The sequence below is a fragment of the Rosa chinensis genome, chromosome 5, assembly GCF_002994745.2.
Source record: "Rosa chinensis cultivar Old Blush chromosome 5, RchiOBHm-V2, whole genome shotgun sequence".
NCBI classification, from domain to species: Eukaryota; Viridiplantae; Streptophyta; class Magnoliopsida; order Rosales; family Rosaceae; genus Rosa; species Rosa chinensis.
The window spans coordinates 87,093,799-87,116,883 of NC_037092.1; the positions used below are offsets into that span (position 1 = coordinate 87,093,799).

The 23,085-nt window shown below is 39.1% G+C and overlaps 1 long non-coding RNA gene across 1 annotated transcript; it reads left to right on the forward strand.

Annotated features, from left to right (window-relative positions):
- The first annotated feature begins 2,372 nt into the window (after positions 1-2,372).
- Positions 2,373-4,864, forward strand: LOC112166704. The gene is made up of 6 exons (XR_002923385.2): positions 2,373-2,972; positions 3,081-3,263; positions 3,390-3,479; positions 3,897-3,989; positions 4,202-4,312; positions 4,636-4,864. It is a non-coding gene; the product is annotated as an uncharacterized LOC112166704 (long non-coding RNA).
- The last annotated feature ends 18,221 nt before the right edge of the window (positions 4,865-23,085 follow it).

A 23,085-nucleotide genomic window follows, 5' to 3' on the forward strand; every position in this document is an offset into this window, starting at 1 on the left:
AGAGCGCCTTGAACCATACTACCTTTCCCCTCAAGTTTCTTGCTTCAATTCACAGTGTGGAGGGAGAATCAAAGGATTTCCTATCCTAGGGTTTTGAAGCTTTCGAGTTTTTCCTTTCCGACCAATTTCAGGCGATTCAAGGTAGCTTTGGGTTTTGTCGTAGTTGAGAAAAGTGTTAGGCTTGTTGAGATGATGATGTTATTGGAAATTTGGTGGCTTGAATTGGAATTATGGGTGGCGCGTGGAGGTGCGTAGGGCAGAGTTATATTTCCTGTTTTTAGCTAGTTAAACCATATAATTGTTGTAGCACTCGTAAATGTGAGTTTGATGGAAATCGAAGGAGTTTGTAGCGAATGTGAATTTCCAAAGTTTGGAGAGTCAGATGTCGATTTAAGGGAAATGTGACTTTCAGATATCCTTTGTTTTCGCTATGGAATGCTTAATCGACGGATTGGTCTTAGTGGTGAAGTTTGAGTTGAATCCAAGAAGTAATGGATATGTTGTTTTACGTAGGGTTTTGTTTTAGAATCGTACTTATTTGTTGAATTGTCGTTTATGGATTATAATTATGTACAGGACAAGGTACCGACCCATTACTCGACGAGGATCCTCACGCTTGGCCATGTTAGCTGTATACTGTGAGTAGAGTCGGATTCTAAATGATGCATGCATGCTTTTGTTTTTTGAACCATGGATTTACTTAATTAATGTTTTAATGATCGAGCATATTAATCAGTTTTGATTACTTTTTGGGTATATTGATTGGATTTGCAGATGTGAGTTTGTTATACTCAATTTTGGATTTATGGTTTATGATGATTTTCGATGAGTTAATTTTTGAGGTGATTTCTGAAATTTAATAACATTTTATTTGTTGATTTTGATATTTTTGAAAGGTTTTCGAAAAGGAGATTTTCGCGGAAATTATATTCATCTATTTATTCTCACGTATTTGTTTATTGATTTGAGAATATTCTCTTGACGTGTGGGACACATTGTTGATTTATGTGATTTCTCATGAGATTTTCCGAGTACGGTTGAGAACCGTACTCGTGTTTTTATTTGTGAGATTTTGGGGAAGCCATATTGATTTTTGGTTTTCGAATGATTTTTATTCACCATATCTGGGTTGATTTATTTAGTTCTCCTCCTCACGTGGGTGTAGTCGATCATTATTAGTACTCCTCTTTGCTTACTATGAGTTTGTGCGTGAGTGGAGCATAGAGCCTGGGAGGCTTCGACCCAAGCCTGGGAGGCTCCTTTCATTGCATGGTGATATTTTCTTCCCCATATCCTTCTGTTACTTGACTAGTGGGACTAGTCCGATCTTGTTAACCAGTGGGGCTAGTCTTATTTTCTTGAGTATCAGAGTTTCAGTCGTTTTACTTGGTTGTTTGTGACTAGCGAGGCTAGTCGGTTTTCTTGAGCTGAATACCATTCGGATTATTTTCCTTAATTGTTGCATGCATCGAGTTTTTAAAGGAATAAACATGGGAAAGTATAAAAATCCCTCTTCTTGACAATTATTTATTTTTGTCCACTCACGCTAACGTTTTTATTGCTTTCTCCTTGGGCTCTTCAGTTTCAAATGCCCATATTGTAGAGTAGCTGGTTCGGCACAGTAGGATTCGAGGCATAGCATATGCTGCTATTGTTTTCTATATTGTAGGTTATTTATTGAACCTACTTGTATCATGAATTATTTTCCACTTTTAGATTGCTCTGATAACCTGTGGGACAATTGTTTTAAAGTTTGGGAATTATATTTGTGCATTTGGAACATGTTGTTTTTCGAATCTCAGTTGCTTGTGGAGTTGTTGTAATTTGGAGAGCAAGTTGGCTCCAAGAGATTAAGGAGGGCTTATTAGAAGTGTGAATGTGTTTCTACAGGTTTTGGGTAGTCTATTTTTAGGGGTGACTTTGCCAAATTTTAGGTAGAGTCATTCCTAAGGTGGGCCCCACAGGGCCACCTCGGATTTCAGGGTGAAATTCGGGGTAGGTCCTGTCAACTTGGTTATTACAGGGGATGATTTGACAGAAATTGGAAGCCTTAAGAAGAAGTTGGCGTCAGAATTTGAGATGAAGAATTTGGATGCACTACTACAGAAACCCATTTTGGGGACACCCACTAATTGTTTTAAGGACGTTTTTTTTTACTCAATGTCCTTGTACCCATGTTACGACGTCAACAGCACGGTAGCACTCCAAAAGCAAAAACAGGAGATTTTGCACAAAAGCCAACGCGCCTAAACAGCCTCAGAGGTTTGGGGTTCGAACCACAGAATACCCTAAAACCTTAATAGTTGAACACAAAAAATATAAAAGGCATTCGATCCACTGTATACAAACCTCTTTCCCCCAAATTGCTTTAGCGTTTAGAAAATAGCAGCAATACCAAGAACGCGCCTCACGCGCGGAGAAAAACCAGAGGGAGATCGAGAGTGCTCTCTCCCGGCGGAACGCCGCCGGCTCACCTGCTGCTGTGTTCCGGTCCGGGAGAGGATGACAACATGGGCTAGCGGCGGGGTTCTAGGGCGGAGGCCTGGCTTAGGGATGGAGGAGGGCGGCGCGATCTCGGACAAAGAAGACCAATCTGGACTCTTTCTTCTTGGATAGTGGGTGACTTCCGACATGGAGCATCGGCGAGGTGCAATTTGCCAGCGGGGCACGTTTTTCCGGCTACTTCTGGCGTCACGGGTGCTTATGAGAGCTTGGAGATGGCTGGGTTCTCGATCTCATGGCAGAGGCGAGCCCAGATGGGATCCGATTCCTTATGGAATTTGATCTAGAACGATGGCCATGTTCTAGTGTGGGTGACTTTGTGGTGTGACGGTGTTGCGGCGTTGGGATGCGATGCAGCCGAGGGGCAGTGCAAGGTGGAGAGATGGCGGTGCGCGCGGACACGGGTTGCAGCCTTGGTGGATTGTGGTTCGGCCTTGGTGGATCGCAGAGCTGGTTCCGTGTGGGAAATGGTGGTTGGGCTGGGCCTTGGTGTTAGGGCCCGGCTATTTGGGCCTTTGTTTGTTTTCTGTTTTGTTTGGTTTGAGTTTATTTATTTTTGGTTGGTTTGTGTCTTTCAGTTTTTGCAGTGTTAAGTCCATACTCTGTCGAGTTATGGTAGTCGCCGTTGATTCCTGCAAGCAATTGGAGTTGAGTAGCTGGTTTGTTGCTAAAACCCTAATTTTCTTCCCTGCCATCCAAAATCTAGAGTCATAGAATAGCTGAAGAGTGGAATCCTTAGTCAATCAAAGATGAAAATTCAGGTAGAGTTTATGTTTTGAGTTGGTTTTAGAGATTTTTGTGTACAAACTATTCTTGTTGATAGTTTAAGATTTTTCTCGTAGAAAATCTTGAGTCTTTGCACTTACCAGTTGTATTTGCATTGGCAGGTGCAGGGAAGAAAAAGAAGAGAGATATTCATTGCCACCAAACCCTCCATATAGTAGAATCCTTAGATCTGGCTCCTTATGACAAGCAAGGTATCTATTATTATGTTCTTGCTGATGTGACCATGTAATATAATGTCTATGACTACTGGGTATCAGGATATATGCATTTATTTTTATTTCTCAAAGGGTCAATGTTTGTTCTGTCAGAGGATATACTTATACTTCTATAATTGTAAATATTGCATGGATTTCGGGAGAAATAAGTTTAAAGCAATGTTGTGTGGATTTTGGTGTAAAATTCTTGACATTTTTGTTTATTCTAGTGTTACACATTAGAGAATTGATTAAGCCAAGTTCAGTTCCGTGAAGAATTGATTTACATGTTCAATTTTTCTTTTCTTTTCTAGTTTTGTTTGAGAGTGAGGTTACTTATGTTTGTTTTTCATTGAGACCTCAATAAAACAGCTGATAAATGGTTTTGTATTTTTGGATTGCATGTTGGATCAGCAACTCCTGAACAGAATTCTCTCAAGGGAATGAAAGATCCAAAGCTTGATTGAAATCTAAAGACACAAAAAGAAGATGGGCCAAGGAGATCAGGTAAATTTTGTCTAGTGTATCCTAGACCTATTGGCACTTGTACCAGTTTATGATTACCAATAATTGTTGGTTCTTTTGTCTAAATTTCTATGATAAAAATTGAGACACTTATATGCCCTGGTACAACTTTTAAGTCTCAAGTCTCAAGTTTTATTCCAGTTTTTTATTGCAACCATTAAGTAGCTTATTATCTTGCTTCTTTCCACATTCAGGTCTTGTCACTTGCATGCTACTCAAAGAAGACTCGGGAAATTTAGATGACGCTATGGATCGAGACTGCAAATAATGTTGTTTTGTTGGAAATAAATGCTGGCTTAACACTTGTAAGTTTACTTATTCCAAATTTGGCTCTTTAATTTTTGCGAGATGGTGCACTGATAGTATATATCCATGTATTGTTATACGCTTTTAGTTTACTGTGTAAGACAACACCATTTGTTGGATTATATTATTTCGTAAGGTAATTAAAGAAGACCAACAGATGCTGGTATGTATAAGCCTAGTTTATAGTAGTTGTTCATAAGGTAATTAAAGAGTACCTACAGATGCTGGTATGTGTAAGCCTAGTTTATAGTAGTTGTTGCTCAAGTATTACTTAATTATTCTAAAATATAGTTATTATTGAACAAGTGTTTTGTTTTTGCAGGAAGTCCTTTCTCTTTAACAGAATACATGAAGATATGCATTGGTGCTGCACTGGCTGCATTAGCATTGTTGCTGGCAACTTTGATGGTAACATTGGCAGTATAGAAACTTGTTAGGAACATTGTAATCGTAAAGATTTAACAATTATCTGGTATTGTATATCCATTCCTACTGTATTTTAGAGACAAATATATGATTTTGTTTAATAAAAGTGAAGGTGGATTATATTATTTGTTTTTGTTTCTCTTTGAACTTTTAAGGACGTTTTTGTTAGATTTGAGGACCTTTTTTTTTGTGTCCTAATAGACATTAGATGACGTTTTCTTTTAGTTATGAGGATGCGTTTATTGCGTCCTAGTAGGGATAAGAGGACACTTTTTTTAGATATGAGGACGTTTGAAAAGTGTCTTAATAGACATTATATGACAGTTTTTTGAAGAAATAAGGACGTTTTTCAAGCGTCTTAATAGACATTAGAGGACGTTTTTCCAACGTCCTTGTAGATGACTTACAATGACTCCTTGATAGATGACGTTTTTTCAAAGTGTCATAGTAAGTTTTTAAGGACGTTTTTCAAATGTCATTAAAGCTATTTTTTGTAGTAGTGATGACTTGAAATATTTTTTCGGGATTGAGGTAGCCAGGGGGAAAGATGGCATCTTCCTATGTCAAAGAGTACGTACTTGATCTCTTGGCAGAAACAAACATGTTGGATTGTTGTCCAATTGATACTCCAATTGAGCAAAATTACAAAGTGGCAGAATATCCTAATCATATTCCAACTGATAAATCTCGGTACAAAAGGTTAGTGGGACGTCTGATTTACTTATCACACACTAGACCTAATGTTGCTTATGCATTTAGTGTTGTGAATCAGTTTATGCATAATTCAAGTGAAAGGCACATGGATGCTGTAGTAAGAATTTTGAGGTATCTGAAGTCAGCACTTGGAAAAGGGTTAATGTTCTCTAAACACCAACACCTTGATATTAGTGGTTACACAGACGCAAATTTGGGCTGGTTGTATCATTAACAAAAGTCTACATTTGGTTACTTCATCTTTGTGGTAGGTAACCTTGTCACTTGGCATGGAGAACCAAGAAGCAGAACGTTGTTGCAAGATCAAGTGCTGAAGCTGAATATAGAGGTATAGCACATGGAGTTTTTGAGCTCTTGTGGCTTTGTAATTTGCTATTGGATTTGGGCTTTAAAATCAAGTCTGCTATGCAGCTGTTTAGTAATAATCAAGTTGCGATTGAAATCTCTCAGAATCCTGTGCAACATGATTGAACAAAACATGAGGAAGTTGATTGACACTTCATTCAGGAGAAGTTGGATGCAAAGTTGATCACCTTTCCTTTTATTTCAACTAAAGAATAATTAGCAGATATACTTACCAAAGCAATATCTAACAAGTTGTTCTATGATTCACTGGGCAACTTGGGTCTTCGAGATGTTTATGCTCCAACTTGAGGGGGAGTGTTGAATTGTGAATCATTATTAGAATTATTAGGAGAATATATATATATATATATATATATATATATAGTAGTTACCTTATAGAAGTAGATCTTATATATTAAGTTGTATTAACTTGTAGTACAATTATGTAGTACTAATTATGTAGGGTTGTATATATACCCCTAACAAGATTGTGAACAATATACCATAAAATTCTCTCACAAATATTTCTTTTATCCAACTCAATATTTGACTAGTTCCATACCGTATACATAGGTTATACTTTATACTATATATATGCATGCTTGGCTATCATTCTCTCTTCTAAAGATGCAACCCCTTATGAACCGTACCTCCTCTTATGAATAGTGTAGTGACCATTTTTCCCCAACCTGACCGGTCTTTTATGCAATTGCCCCTGCTACCTGTTGATCTGCTGAGCCACCGCCTAATTACTTTGAGCAATGGCGTGTCTGGCAGAAAGAGAGACCAAGAGGTGGTTGTTGGTATGCACATACCTCCTAGGCACAAGTTTCGGAAGCACAAGACTCGTATCGCCAATACACAAGCGAGGTAAGCTCCCAGCCGAGGGTCCTGATACCCCTTGGGCAACATCGGGAACCCCGAGCGTCCCACACCGAAAGAAACGGAACCAAGCTCCCATAAATCTGCTACATTAAGGTCATATCCAATAACCCAAAGGGGTAACTATTTACTATCACTTTCCATTATCATTATCTTGTACGATACTGACTTAGGTATCGAAACATTGAAGGCCGGCACACCAGGTCTTCCCTCTGACCTTTGTCTATTTTGCAGATAAGCGAGTCTGATAGCGATAGTAACAGACCGATACGCCCCGTGTTTAGCTAGGTCAGACCCCTCTCAAGACAGCTGAAACATTTGGTGCTAGAAGGAGGGTTCGAACCTATTTGAGAGAGAGAGAGAGAGAGAGAGAGAGAGAGAGAGAGAGAGAGAGAGAGAGAGAGAGAGAGAGAGAGAGAGAGAGAGATAGAGAGAGAGATAGAGAGACTGAGATTTTGTATTCTTTGCGCAGGTACAGGTATAGTACAGCTTTTCTTCAGAAAAGTTCTTCAAACTCATTCTGAATCTCTGCATGTGACTGATTTTGGGTTCGGGTCATATAGGAGTTGTTGAGATTATTATTCATTTTGAAGTTGATAGATTTTCAATCTTTTTTTTTAAACCGTAAGATCAGTAAATTTGGCTTCTTATGTCATTTAATTTGGAGTTGGTTTTTGTTTCTATATGGGCAGGGGTTGGAACTATTGTCCTTTCATTAATTAAGTGATCAGGACGAGATGGAGTTCACCGAAGCTGAGAGTAACATGAACTATTTGGTTGCTGGGTACCGGCAATACCAGGATGCTAGGTTGAGGATGAAGGTGACTGCGAGGAGGATGGTGTTGAAGGTGAGTGTGAGGAGGATGGTTTTGAACTAAATGACCTGTTACATATGATATAGAACTAGAAAGGAAGTGGGTTGTGATTTGATGGTGAAGGGTCCCCTCTGAATGTCTATATTTGTTTTCATGTCCCCCTTCTACTTATTCAGCTATTGTAACAAGTGGTTTTGTGTTCTTCAGCTATTCGAGTTTGGCCCCGTGCATTCTGTTTGCATACCCGAAGATTCTAATACTAGCAAAGAGGTAACAATAATACTTTATTATGTGCATGTGCATTTTAAAGATCTACCGAGCAATTTTCTTTGGTACCCAATACATGCTTATTTATGCAGTAAATTTGCAGTTTTGGAAGCTGAATTGGTGTTTACTGTATGGTTGTGTCATTTGTTGAATTGTTGCATGATGTTCTTTTGCATTAATCCTTTTGAACCCGAAATTGTATTCAAGGGGCCTCACAGTCCAATTTAAAAATTAGGAGGAGAGTGGAGCCTTCCATTACTATGTATCAAGCAATGGAATATATGCAGTTCTGTGACACCAATGAAATTCATGCATCATCGGTTCTGTGACAGCAATGAGGAGGAGAGTGGTGCATTCCATTATTATATATCAAGCAACTTACGATCTCCTTGAATGTCACCGGCAGCTGAGGGATCTTCATTTTAAGAGGTCATGTTAAGAATATCTTGTAATTAATGCTGTATATTACTTGTGTATCTAGGAGATTCTCTGTATCTTACGTATACCCCTAGTTTGTTTAGAATTTGCTTGTTGTACAAGTACCAATCTGTATATAATCCGATTCTATCAATGAGAAGATTATTCAGTCCAAAACTTCTTTTTACATGGTATCAGAGTAGGCTTGAAAACCTAGCTCTTGTCCTTTTACGCCGCACTGCTGCAGTGTTATCATCTTTTGGTTTTACCATCTTTCCATGGCTGGTGAAGACGAAGTCATCTCCTCTGTTTTCGGTGGAAACAGCTCATCTACTGATGAATCTGCCAATCCCTTGTTCCTCCACCATTCAGATCCTCCTGGTCTGCTCCTTGTCTCAAAGAAATTGACTGGTGACAACTATAACTCTTGGTGTCATGCTATGAGAATCTCCTTAAGCACAAAAATAAGACCGGTTTTATCACCGGAAAAATCGTGGAACCCTCTGCAACTTTGAAGCCAGATGAGCATGCCTTTTGGCAACGTTGTAATGATATGGTCCTCTCTTGGATTCTCAATTCACTTGAACCAGATCTTGCCGATTCGGTTCTTTCATGCACCACTCCTCATGCCGTTTGGGAAGATCTTCGGGAAAGATTTGCCTTGGGTAACGCTCCACACATATTTCAAGTTCAGAGAGAAATATATAGGATTGAGCAAGGGCAGATGTCTATCGCTGCCTATTACACAAAGCTGAAGGCTCTTTGGGACGAACTTACTTCCTACAATACTTCAGTGACTTGCACTTGTGGAGCTCAGAATGATCGCACCAAACTCATGCAATTTCTCATGGGGTTGAATGAATCCTATGCAGGTATGCGTGGTCAAATTTTATTAATGAATCCATTGCCCTCTGTTCGACAGGCTTATGCTTCTGTCACTCAAGAGGAAAAGCAGCGTGAGCTTGGATCCTCTGTCCTTGCATCATCCGACATAGCAACAATGGCTGTGCGCAACAACAATACTTTCAGGCCACGACAACAGAACCAAGATACTGAAGGCAACAACTACCGCAATCGGGTTCCAGTTAAGCAATGCACTTATTGTGGTTTGAACTATCACACAGAAGACACATGTCACAAGAAACATGGTTATCCACCTGGTCACCGACTTCATAAGCCCCGCAATCCACGTCCAGGAAATTCTGCCATGTCACGCAACAATATTTCTGCAAATCATGTTGACTCAACCCCATCTTTTAAAGAGTTTCAAGCCACACTTCCCAACCTTACTGAAGACCAATATGCTCAAGTTATTGCTGCTCTAAATCCCAAGCCAGCATCTCCTCAAGCAAATGCGGCTTCTGCATCTGAGTTCGCCTCAGGTTTGTCACCGGTTGATCCCTATCGATGGATTATCGATAGTGGAGCAACCAACCATATCATTAATTCACCACAATTCTTTACAAGTTGTTGCAAGAATTCTTCATTGCCACCAGTTTCTTTGCCTAGTGGTGCCAAGGCTAATATATCCATGAAGGGATCCATTAAAATCAATGATGCTATTTTGCGAGATGTTTTATGTGTGCCCTCATTTGATGTGAATCTTTTATCTGTTGGATGAACTACAGATGATTTACATTGTTTGGTAACATTCTTTCCATCTTGGTGTATTTTGCAGGACTTGGCTTCGAGGACGATGATTGGTGTGGGTAAGCGACGAGGCGACCTATACTACCTTGTGGCATTGGCTTCCATCACTCCTTCAAAAACACCCTTTTGCCTGTCATCTTACCATCTCTTCCGACCTTTGGCATCGCCGCTTGGGACATCCCTCTTCTGCTCGTTTACAATATCTAGCGAATAAATCGCTTCTTTTTTCTTTTGATTCTAGTCATAAGTGTGAGATTTGTCCTTTGGCCAAACAAACTCTTCAACCTTTTTCTTCTAGTTCAATATCAACTTCTCGATGTTTTTCTCTTATACATTGTGATATTTGGGGACGACATAAGTCTCCCTCGCTTAATGGAGGTCATTATTTTTTAACTATTGTGGATGATTTTTCTCGTTTTACATGGATATTTTTGATGCGTCACAAAAGTGAAACACAACCTTTGCTTCAAAGATTTTTTGCCTATGTCAAAACTCAATTTCAGACTCATGTTCAACAACTTCGATCTGACAATGGAGCCGAATTTCTTTCTTTAATGGATTTTTTTCTTGAACAAGGCATACTTTGTCAACACTCTTGCGTGTACACACCACAACAAAATGGTGTTGTTGAACGCAAACATAGGCATCTCCTTGAAACTGCTCGAGCTCTCCGTTTTCAATCCAACTTGCCCATCAATTTTTGGGGTGAATGTGTTCTTACTGCCGCATACACAATTAATCGACTCCCTACACCACTCTTACAAAACAAAACCCCATTTGACATCCTTTACCATAAATCCCCTGACTATTCTCACATGCGTGTTTTTGGGTGCCTCGCTTTTGCAACCTCTGTTCATCCATCCTCTAAATTTGCTCCCCAGGCTCACAAATGCATCTTTATTGGATATCCAGTTGGTCAAAAAGCTTATAAGCTTTATAATCTGGAAACAAAAAAAATCTTCACTAACCGAGACGTTATTTTTCTCGAAGACACCTTTTATTTTTCTTCTTCTTCCTCCTCTCGACCCAACTCTCTTCCCGTGCTGCCCAACCCAGACGCACTTACGTCCGTCCCCGACTCCATTGCTTCAGCCTCAGACACGTTCGCGTCCCCTCTAACCGAGCAGGCGTCAGTCCCAGCAGCGTCCCCTGAGGTCGCACCCGCGTCCGCTTCAGACGCTCTCCCGTCTGCTCTTAACGCGTCGCCTTCTTCTGTCTCTCCACCAGCCCATGACGCCCACAGTACGGTTCCCCTTCCCAACCCCACCGTTCTGTTCCCCATCCCGGACCATATCCCTCCCCAGCCCCTGTCGACCCGGACCACTCCATTCTTCTACCCCCCTCAGCGTACCCTGTCCCCGACCCTCAACCTACTCCACTTCCCATCCCTGACCCCATCCTTCGCCGGTCTCAACGCTCTCGTGAGCCCAATGTTCGTCTCCGTGATTACGTCTGCTGGCAGGTGATTCTGCCACCACCCCATCTATCATTTCCTCTGTCAAGTCCTCCACCAGGTACGCGTTACCCGCTTTGTAAATTTATTTCTTATCAGTGGTACTCACCGTCCCATCTTTCCTATGTTGCTTCCATCAGTAGGGCTGATGAGCCATCTTCTTATGCCGATGCGGCTTCTGATCCTCACTGGCAACAGGCAATGACCGATGAACTTGCTGCTCTCACTGCCAACAACACCTGGACCCTCGTCCCCCTCCCCCCTGGCAAGCATCCTATTTCTTGCAAATGGGTCTATCGCATCAAATATAATGCTGATGGGTCCATTGAGCGCCATAAAGCTCGCCTTGTCGCCAAGGGCTTCACTTAAACTGCTGGGATTGATTACCATGATACTTTCTCTCCCACAGCTAAGATGATTACTGTTCGTTGCTTCCTTGCGATTGCTGCCTGTCAAGGGTGGTCTCTTCACCAACTTGACGTTAATAATGCTTTCCTTAATGGAGATTTGAATGAAGAATTATATATGTCTCCTCTTCCAGGTCTTCGGCGACAGGGGGAGAATTATGTGTGTCGCCTCAACAAATCCCTATATGGTTTGAAGCAAGCTTCTCGTCAATGGTTTGCCAAGTTTCGGAAGCCATTCTTGCTGCCAGATTCACTCAATCCAAGGCTGATTATTCTCTCTTTGTTCAAAAGATTGGTAATTCTCTCACCATATTATTAATTTATGTTGATGACATCCTTATCACTGGGAACAACTTGGACTCCATCAATGCTCTCAAATAATTCCTTCATAATCGTTTTCGCATCAAAGATTTGGGTGACCTTAAATACTTCCTTGGTATTGTGATTGCTCGTTCAAAGAAGGGCATTTATAAATCCCAACGCAAATATGCTCTAGAGATTGTCAAAGACACTGGTTTCCTAGGTGCAAAGCCAGTTGATTTTCCCATGGAAGAAACCAAGTTGTCAAATAAAGGCGAACTGCTTAAGGATCCGACTCCATATAGACGTTTGGTTGGACGGCTTATATATCTTACAATTACCAGGCCTGACATCACCTATTCTGTACATGTTCTTAGTAGATTCATGCATGAACCACATCAACCTCATATGGCCGCTGCACTTCGAGTTGTCAGATACTTGAAATCCTCTCATGGTCAAGGTTTGCTTTTACGTTTCAACAATAATTTAAATTTGAGAGCATTTTGTGACTCTGATTGGGCGGGTTGTCCCATTACTCGCCGTTCTACCACTGGTTATTGTGTCTTTTTATGAGATTCTTTGATCTCATGGCGTACCAAAAGACAAAAGACAGTATCATTGTCTAGCACTGAGGCTGAGTATAGAGCTATGGCTGGCACTTGCTGTGAACTCACTTGGTTGCAATATTTGTTTGCTGATTTACATATACCTGTATCTAGACCTGCTGTTTTGTACTGTGATAATCAAGCAACTCTACACATAGCTGCAAACCCAGTCTTTCATGAGAGAACACGTCACATTGAAATGGATTGTCATTTTATTCGAGATAAGATATTGGATGGCTCAGTTAGCATTCGATATGTTGGTTCTTTGCAGCAATTGGCAGATATATTCACGAAGGCATTGCCTAACGACAAATTCAAGGCCTTGTTGTGCAAGTTGGGAGTGCTTGACATTCACTCTCCAACTTGAGGGGGAGTGTTAAGAATATCTTGTAATTAATGTTGTATATTACTTGTGTATCTAGGAGATTCTCTGTATCTTACGTATACCCCTAGTTTGTTTAGAATTTGCTTGTTGTACAAGTACCAATCTGTATATAATCCGATTCTATCAATGAGAAAATTATTCAGTCCAAAACTTCTTTTTACAGGTCAATGCTTCACCTTTTCAAAAAATTTCTTCAAAATCATTGTAATTCTTCATGTGTTATGGATTTGGGTTTGGGCTCTGCAATTGCTTTTGTTGGTGCTGAGGTTGTTTTTGCTTTTGGTGATCAAATATGTTGAAAATGTGGTGGATATTAATGATGCTATTGAAGATGAAGGCAAGTGGGTAGAGAATATGATTAGAGGCGTATTTGCTGGAAACATACTTGATTTTACTTCTGCATGCATGGGTATGCAAATTTTATAGTTCATAGAAGTGATTGTAAAGTTGATTGATAGTCAATTTAATACCAACAAAGGCCTAATGCCCCACCACTTGGATTTTGGTCACATCGAACTTACATTTAAGCTTACATCATACTAATACTTAATGATATGCATACTGATACTTAATGATACGCATTATAAGTTGGTCTTTCGTACACAACTACATAATAAAACTAAAGCTTTTAGTGGTTGATGTTTTTGATGTCTTTAACTCTTTAATATTAAACAGCAATATAGCTAATTACCCATGCAGTTGAACAAGATTTTGATTGCTGCAGAGGGTAATGAAAAAGAAGAGTACTAATATTTAAAAAACTATGAAAATACGGCAGAGCCGGCCCTGGGATTTCCGGGGCTCTAGGCGGAAAAAAAAAAATTGGGGCTCCCTACCTTTAAATATATTTTATAAAAAAAAAAATCTCTTATGTACTGTCATTCACATTATCATTCTCATTCTCTTGTACTTGTTCATCATTTGCGTTGAAGTACATCCGGCCTGAAGCTTAACCAATGCCTCTCTCTTTTGCTTCTCTTTTCTTTTTTTAACCCCAGAAGGATACTTCCTAATTGGAGCCATCATAATCTATAAAAGATAAAACATAACAAAAATGTATCAAACCAACAATGAGAAAATAATAAACATATAATGAAGGTACAGAGCAATGATCATAACTAGACAACCTAGAAATGAACTACAGAACATTATTCTTATTAAGATTAGATCAGCACAAATGAACCAAGAGATACGAAGCACAGTAGTAGCACAAACAATCAATTTGAAATTAAAGAATAAACCAGAGGCTTTCATCTCTTACAATCCAACAAACCCACTCACCAACCCAGTACCCAAACGCAAACTATCATCACCCAGTACCCAAACACAAATCATCATCACCCAGAATCCCAAATCTCGACCTTTCGTTTCTACCCAATTGAAGAACTAGAAGAGACATGGAATTCGAGCAAGAGAGAATTACCTGGAGAAATTTCTGGACGAATTTCGTGACTTTCGTCTGAAAGTGAGGAGAGAGATTTGGGAGAACACTCAGAGCAGCAGTCGGCGGAAGGACAAAAGTCAGGAACAACCAATCTTTTTTTTTTTTTTTTTTTTTCAGAACAAAATAAAGATTATGGACTTTTTTTAACATATATATAAAAGGGGTTATATTTTTTTGGGGGCCCATGAAACTGGGGGCCCTAGGCCTGCGCCTATTGGGCCTATGCCCAGGGCCGGCTCTGAAATACGGCATACAAACACATTTTAAAAACTGCATTTCTCTAAGGTAGTGTTTGGGTAGGGGATTTGGAGGTTCCAAGGGATTTCAAGGTGATGGGATTATAAAGTGAAGGGATTATGAGGTGATGGGATCTGAAAATGAAGGGACAAAAGTGGTGGAATATTTAAATGACTTATTTGGATAGTTTTTTTGAGTGAAGAGATTTAATTATGGGATTTTGTAAACATATTTTTTTTTTTACAGAATTAATCTTTTTTTATATTTTGCTATAGAACTAATGTAGTTAATTGCAATTTTTTTAACCAAATAGATGTAAAACAAGAAAAAATTGTGCTTCACCAATTAATTCCAAAACTTCAATTAAAATTAAAAAAAAAATCATGAAAAACACTAGAAATTTAAAAAATGGAACAACTGAAATTTCACAATCACAATTCCATTTTGGTCTTGTTTGAATTCATAGACTTAAAATGTCGAACATTCTACAGCAAATCTCATTCATATGACTTTGCATTTTGAGTTGGTTGAGGTAGGAACCCCTTCACATGTCTTGTCTTCTGCGTGATTGATTTGCAACCTCAATGTTATCCTTCTTAGACTTGTAATTTGTCTAGCGATAATCTCTACAGTGTTTCGGAGTATTTGTCTAATCGGTCAAAACCGATCAAGGAGAAAACAAAAACTGATCAAGGTAAAACCATAAAAACTGGTCAATGTAATAACAAAAGGAAATCAATTTGCAAATATGTCTATCTTTGAGTGAAGAATGATATGTAATTATAACTCTGCATTTATAGAAAGCTACACTTCCGATACTGTAAGTATATTGAGCTATTCTCATTCAACACATACTTTCCCAAGACCACTATGAGATCAGAGGTCGCAAAAGTTTAGGAGAGCACTTCTCCTACTTTCCCGGTGTTACAAGAAGACTGAAGAAGATTACAGTATCAGATCATAAAGAGAAAATCAACGGAAATCATGCTCACTGATCTGGAGATAAAGATGGTTTATTTCATATCATTTTTGCATGATTCGAGAATTGATATGCATATCTTTTTATTGAGTTGATATTCTTATCTGCATTAAAATGTTTTCAAAATGTATATCAGTTAAATACTTTGATTGATTCTAGATAGGTAGTTTTGATTACATATCAAAAATCAGTTTTAAAACCTTTCTATGTTTATCTGATTCTGTGTCAAAGAGAGATTTGATTGAGGGGGAGTTTTGCTCCTATATAAAAGGTTTTGAAACTGACTATAGAGGTAGAGTTTTTGGATTTAAGCATTAAACCTAGGAGTGTGGCATAGTCCTCACAAATTGTTTTTGTGTAAAACTCTCTTTGATTGTCTGTTACTTTGATTGCTCACTACATTCATCTCATACATCATATTCGAGATCAGTGAGGTCTTGATTCCATCTTCCAGCCTGAGTAATTCAAACAACCAGTGTTATTCTTGTGTAGAATAGGTTGTTCAAGTTGTAATCAAGTAGGTCATAGTGCTTGTCAAGTGGTTGTAATGAACACAACAACTTGTGATTTGTAAGAACTTGATTTCATAGTGAATTGTTTTTGTGTGGGCTACATATACGCCTCGTAGTGATGTTTCCTCAATGGTGAGGTTTACACTGCGTGAGCAATTCTGGAGTTTGTTGTTCTTAAATTTTCAACGAGTTCCATTAAGTGTTTTCAATTGGTATCAGAGCGGGTTACCCACGTGTGCATGCCCAACGGCCACACGGGCTCTACATCACCCAAAGTTGTCCACGTGTATGGCTTGAAAATTCGCCACACATGCGGGGGTGTGTTGAGAATATATACATCCCACATGGGAAAAATGAGACCTTGCCTATGGGTTTTTAAGGGTTTGGGTCACTCCATCCATTGCCAATCGGTTTTGGATGTGAACCCTAGATTACTTTATCATGTTATCAGAGAGGGTTCTAGAACTTTCTAGTAGGTCGTTGTAATAATGTAACACTCTCGTGATCGCGCTGCTGGTGGATCTGTCAATAGCCCCCTGTGGTTTGATGGAGGGTGTGAAAAGTATACTCAATGGAAAATATACATGAAGTCTTATCTCTATGCACAAGATGAGAATGTATGGAACATTGTTGAGAATGGATGGAAGGTACCTATTGTTTCAGCCAAAGGTGAAGGTTCCTCGAATGTCACTCCTAAACCTAGAAAGGACTGGACTGATGAGGAATTAGTTCGTGATCTGCAAGCAGACTTCAAAGCCAAGAATAGCATCTTCACAGCTCTCTTTGAACGAGAAAAACTGAGAATTAGTCATTGTGATACTGTCAAACAGGCATGGGATCTACTACAAACTACGTACGAGGGAAATAAAAAGGTACGTGCACAAAAACTGCAAGCATTGATTTTTGAGTTTGAAACAATGACCATGGGGGATGATGAAACGGTGGATGATTTTCATGGTAGAATTCTCAAAATCACTGGCCAGTTCGTAGTCTGGGTGAACCATTTGATAAGGATAAGATAGTCAAGAAGATACTCAGGGCTTTGCTTGAAAATTTTCATTCTAAAGTCACAAGTATTGAGGGTTCATTTGATATTGATGATTATCCACTTGATGAACTTATCAGGAATCTCAAAACCTATGAAATGAGGTTGAAACCTGAGAAGAAAACTAAGGGTGTAGCTTTCAAGGCTACAAAAGAAGTAGAAAAGGAAGAAGAAACACTAGATCTTGCTCTGTTAACTAAGGAGTTTAAAAAGTTTCTCAAAAGGAAGAACTCCTCTAGGAATCCTAATGTTCACAGGAAAAACTTTCATGGTGGCAGTAAGAGCAGTAGTGACTACAATGGTAAGAATGAGAAAGAAAGCTTCAAAGGAAATCACTAAGGGAAAACTAAGTGTTATGAATGTGGTGGCTACGGTCATATTTCTACTGACTGTGGCAACAGGAAGCATGAAAATAGCAACAACAAGTCTCTGCTCTCAACTTGGAATGATGATGAAGCTCAGGAAGTAGAGAATGTAGCATTTGTGTCTTCTCTATTGACGGATTCAGAAAGTGATGAGGCCTTCTCAGATGATGAAACTGCTGTCCACTGCAAGTAACTCTACAAGGCGTCAAAAGCTACATTGATCAAAAACATGGAATTAGATAGAGAAGTCGAGACATTGAAGGCTGAAAAACAAGAGATGAAGTTTTTGCTAAAAGAATCTCAGACTACATAGGAACAAGAAAGGAATGAGTTCACCAGTGTGCCAAATGATAAGAAATCACTAGCATGGGAAAATGAACATATTGAACTCAACAACAAAATTAAAGTGCTGGAGCTTGAGGTAAAAGGACAACATGCTTTGAACTTTAATCTACTAACTGAGATTGATTCCTTGTAGAATGAGTTAAAAACTACTCAAGAGAAGTTCACTAAGTTCGATATTAGCTCAGGAGCTGTAGCAAGACTATTTGGATCAGGAAAAGCCTCTCATGACACCATTGAACTTGGCTATTCAGGTGGGACTTCCACAAGCACCAAATTCGTCAAAGAATCACGATCAGCTGTAGAAAATAGTGAATCTTTTCCTGACGGTGTCATAAAGGCCAAGGATCAGGAGAATGAGCATCTGAAATACGCTCAACAGGTAAAGTTTGACCAAGGTGTTACTACTGGTCAAAACAAGTATCTCAAATCTAAGACTTTTATTCCCACATGTCATTACTGTGGTAAGATCGGACATATTAGACCTAGATGCAATGAGAGAATTGATAAATTACAACATGTTTAAGAAAAATGCACTGTAGAATCTCTGCAAAGTGAGCTTAGAGAGCAAAAGGAAATCATAAATAAACTGACTGATCTATTCTCTAAAAACAACATGCAAACTGTCAAAGGAAAATCTGTTTGGACTAGGAAGGGTAGAAATAATGGTTCTTCTACTCACATTGATACTACTAATGCTACTTGTCTTCTTACACGTGAACTCAGGTAAGAAATCAACATATATCGAAGCCACATGTCTAGTACCTCTTACAGCCTTGGCAGACAAACGTAGGGATTTTTGGTATGTTGATAGTGGATGTTCTCGACATATGACTGTAGACCAGGTATGGTTTTCTTCCTTTGAAGATATGTGCACAACAGGCTCTGTCACCTTTGGTGATGGAAGAAAAGCAAGCATACTGGCTCGAGGCACTGTGAATACACCTGGAATCCCAAATCTTAAGAATGTACTGTATGTTGAAGGACTGACAACAAATTTGATTTGTGTCAGCCATTTGGCTGACGACTATGAAGATGTGTGGTTTAATAAACAATGATGTCTTGTTCTTAATCACAAAGGTGAAGGCATTATGGGAGGTAAGAGATCTTTTGACAATTGCTATTAAAGCTAATGAATCTTCTATTATGCAGTCTTGTCTCTCAGTAAGGTCCAGGGAAGAGACTTTTGAAATATGGCATAGAAGATTGGGACATGTGAACTATCAGGACTTGCTCAAGCTATCCATTAAACAATGTGTTAGAAGGTTGCCAACTCTAAATGGCAAGACTAACAAAGTCTGCGGAGAATGTAAAGTTGCGAAACAAACTATGGCCCCTCACAAGGTGATCAATGCTGCGACTACCACACAAGTTTTGGAATTACTTCATATGGATCTCATGGGACTAGCTCAAACTGAGAGTATTGGAGGTAAACAATACATGCTAGTAGTCGATGATTTTTCCAGGTATACTTGGGTTAATTTTTTGAAAGACAAAGCAGAAACTTTTGAATCTTTTAAAGGGTTAAGTCAGAGAATGATAAAGGAAAAACAGTCCTCAAATATTTGCATGGTAAGAGTAAGGTCTGGTAATGGTACTGAGTTCAAAATGCAGCTTTTGCTAACTATTTCCATGAGTTAGGTGTTTCTCATGAGTTTTCAGCCCTCATTACTCCACAGCAGAATAGAATAGTTGAACGGAAGAATAGAGTGCTGCTAGACATGGCGAAAGTGATGCTACATGTTGTAGGCCTAAGCACAAATTTTTGGGCTGAAGCAATCAGTACTGCATGCTACACAATCAACAGAGTATTTTTGAGACCTGGAACTGAACAAACAGCTTATGAGCTGTGGAAAGGTAAGAAACCAATGTAGGACACTTTCATGTGTTTGGAAGCTCATGCTACATCTTGAAAGATCGAGAGCAACTTGGCAAATTTGATGCAAGGAGTGGTGATGGTATCTTTCTTGGATATACTATCAATAGTCGAGCATATAGAGTTTATAACAAATGAACTAGGATTGTTATGGAATATATTAACGTGTCTATTGATGATCAATATATTAGACAGGAGGACGTTTATGCAGATAGATCATCATCTTCAAGTTTAGTCTCACAAGACACCCTGACAACTGGTGAAGGAGAAGAAAACATTGATAGCATCTTTGAGCCAGCTCCACAAATGAGAAGGGGCTTCAAACAAGTCCAAAGGGATCACTCCAGTCAAGATGTCATTAGAAAAGTATCAGATGATCTTAAAACTAGAAGTCAAGCCACTGTGCAGGTAAGTCAAGATGAGGTGAGTCAAGACAATGTATAGCTTTGTTTTATCACTGAAAATCTGATAATCATGAATATCATATCCTAGTGTGGTTTTGTATCATTGGTTGAACCAAAGAATGTTAAGGAAGCCTTGTTGGATGATCACTGGATTAGTGCTATGCAGGAAGAACTAAATCAATTTACTAGGAATGATGTGTGGTACTTAGTACCTAGACCTAGAGATTGCAATATCATAGGCACTAAGTGGATGAAAAAGGGAATGTAATTAGAAATAAAGCTAGGTTGGTGGCATAGGGCTACTCTGAGGTTAAAGGTCTTGGTTTTGATGAAACTTTTGCTCCAGTTGCTAGATTAGAATCTGTGAGATTACTTTTGTCGATAGCTTGTCATCTCAGGTTTAAGTTGTTTCAAATGGATGTCAAAACCGCCTTCCTGAATGGGATATTGCAAGAAGAAGTTTATGTGGAACAACCATAAGTTTCAAAGATCCATATAACTTGGACCATGTTTACCGACTCAAGAATGCCTTGTATGGGCTAAAGCAGGCTCCTCTAGCTTGGTATGAAAGTCTTTCCACTCATCTTGTGGGAAAAGGTTATACTCGGGGTTCAATTGATAAAACTTTGTTTGTGAAACATGTAAAACATGACATTATCATTGCACATGTGTAAGTTGATGACATTGTTTTTGGTTCTACATCAAAATATCTTGTCAAAGAATTTCAGTCAGTCATGGAAAGTGAATTTGAAATGAGTATGTGTGGTGAGCTAACTTTTTTCCTTGGATTGCAAGTGAAGCAACTTGATACAGGTCTATTTCTTTCTCAAACCAAATATGCTGAAAACCTCATCAAGAAATTTGGCCTTGAATCAAAGAAGGTAGTGAACAATCCCATGAGCACCACTGCACAGTTAAGCGACGACCACGATGGAAAATCAGTTGATCCTACACTCTACAGAAGCATGATTGGAAGCTTACTGTATCTCACTGCCAGTAGACCTGATATCTCCTATAGTGTGGGAGTGTGTGCTCGATTTCAAGCGAATCCTAAAGAATCATCAAATACGTTTCAGGTACAGTTAACTATGGCATTTACTATACTTTCAACACTAGTGTGGAAGTTGCAGGATACTCGGATGCTGATTGGGGAGGAAATTTGAAAGACAGAAAAAGCACCTCTGGAGGTTGTTTCTTCGTTGGGAACAATCTTATTGCTTGGCACAGCAAGAAACAAAATTGCATCTCATTGTCCACTACGTACCGAGGCAGAATATGTTGCTGCTAGCAGCTGTTGCACTCAAATGCTTTGGATGAAGCAAATGCTCAAGGATTACGGGATCTCTCAAGGTAAGTTGTCCATCTTCTGTGATAACACTAATGCCATAAACATCACAAAAAATCATGTTCAACACTCTAGAACAAAGCACATTGAGCTTCATTATCATTTCATTAGAGATTTAGTTGAACAAAATATACTTGAATTGAGTTTTGTTCCCACAGACAGTCAACTTGCTGATCTATTCACAAAGCCACTTGACACGGCTAGATTTGAGTTATTAAGAAATGCACTTTGGATATGTTCTAAATATTAAGGCACCTTATTATTTGTCCACCTCTCAGTGAGACCATTGTGAACTTAGTGTACTTTGACCACTTTCATTAGGGGATTGAACTCTTTGTCAGTCTTGTGTATCTCCTTGCCATATCTTATTCTAGACAATTATTGTATACCCTTCTTTAGTCTCTCAATCAATTAGACTTTCTTTGCACGTTCACATATAACTGTATGTGGTGGCATGTTACTTGTTTCTTATTAAGAGAATGTAGGTGACGTAAACTAACTGGCTACAAAACTCAGGAACTTCATGTCCCTCTTCTCAAAGTAATCAAGTCATAGTTATGGTGAACTTTCTAGGATTTGTAAGAAACGAGAATGGCTAATTATTTTACCTCCTTTCAAAGTAATCAGGTCCTGGTTATGGTGAACTTTCCAGGGTTTGTAAGAAATGAGATGGTTAGGTGTCCTGAACACAAGCTGACAAATAAATACGGCTACTCGAGACACTCTCCATCGAGCATCCTTGTTATGTTTAGCACCCTAAGATCGTCTGGTTTGGGAGTTGCTTAGATGTGTCTCGCTACATGAGTTTATGTTGTTCCATATGACAAAATGAACAATTCTTGGTTGTATTACTCTACTTATTTGGGAACAATGTTTTCTATCTCTCTTAGGAGATCACCTGAGCAAACTACATGCTTTCAGTTCTTTTACTTCACTTCTCCTCTCTTTCTCTAAACATGTTTCTCAGCCCCACTTCACGATTATGCTCACACTCTACACAAGTTTACTGATTGAGGTCTACCCTTGAGTACCAATTCTTCTTGTTGATAGAATACATTATGGCTCATTCTCTTTTCTGCAAGATGCTTCTTCCCCCCTTTGATTTGTGTTCTCTGTGCTTCAACTATGCTATATTGTCTCACTTCATGTTGTGACAAACCTATTTCAGGCCTAGATATTTGGACACGTAATATATTGTGTGATACGATTGTGATACAGTTGCCTATATTGTCTCCCTAGGGTTTGTATGCCATTTGTTCAAATGTGCCTTTCTTCCTAGTTACACATGTTCTAAGGGGGAGAGTTCTATGTGCATGCAACGTCCTCGGTTACTTCAATTGTCATAACTCTTCTCCTTCTTGGAAAAGCTATGTTGAAACAACGTTTCTAACCCTATCGTTACGCTATATAAAGAACATGTTGTGTCTTCCAGATTTCACTAGGGTTTGTTTGAGTGTGTAGATTCAAATTGTTTCTTCTCTGGTTCTTCTTCATCATGGTTCGCACCAAGATCACTACCCGTATTAGCGGCAATCAACGTCAATCTCCTCTCTCTCT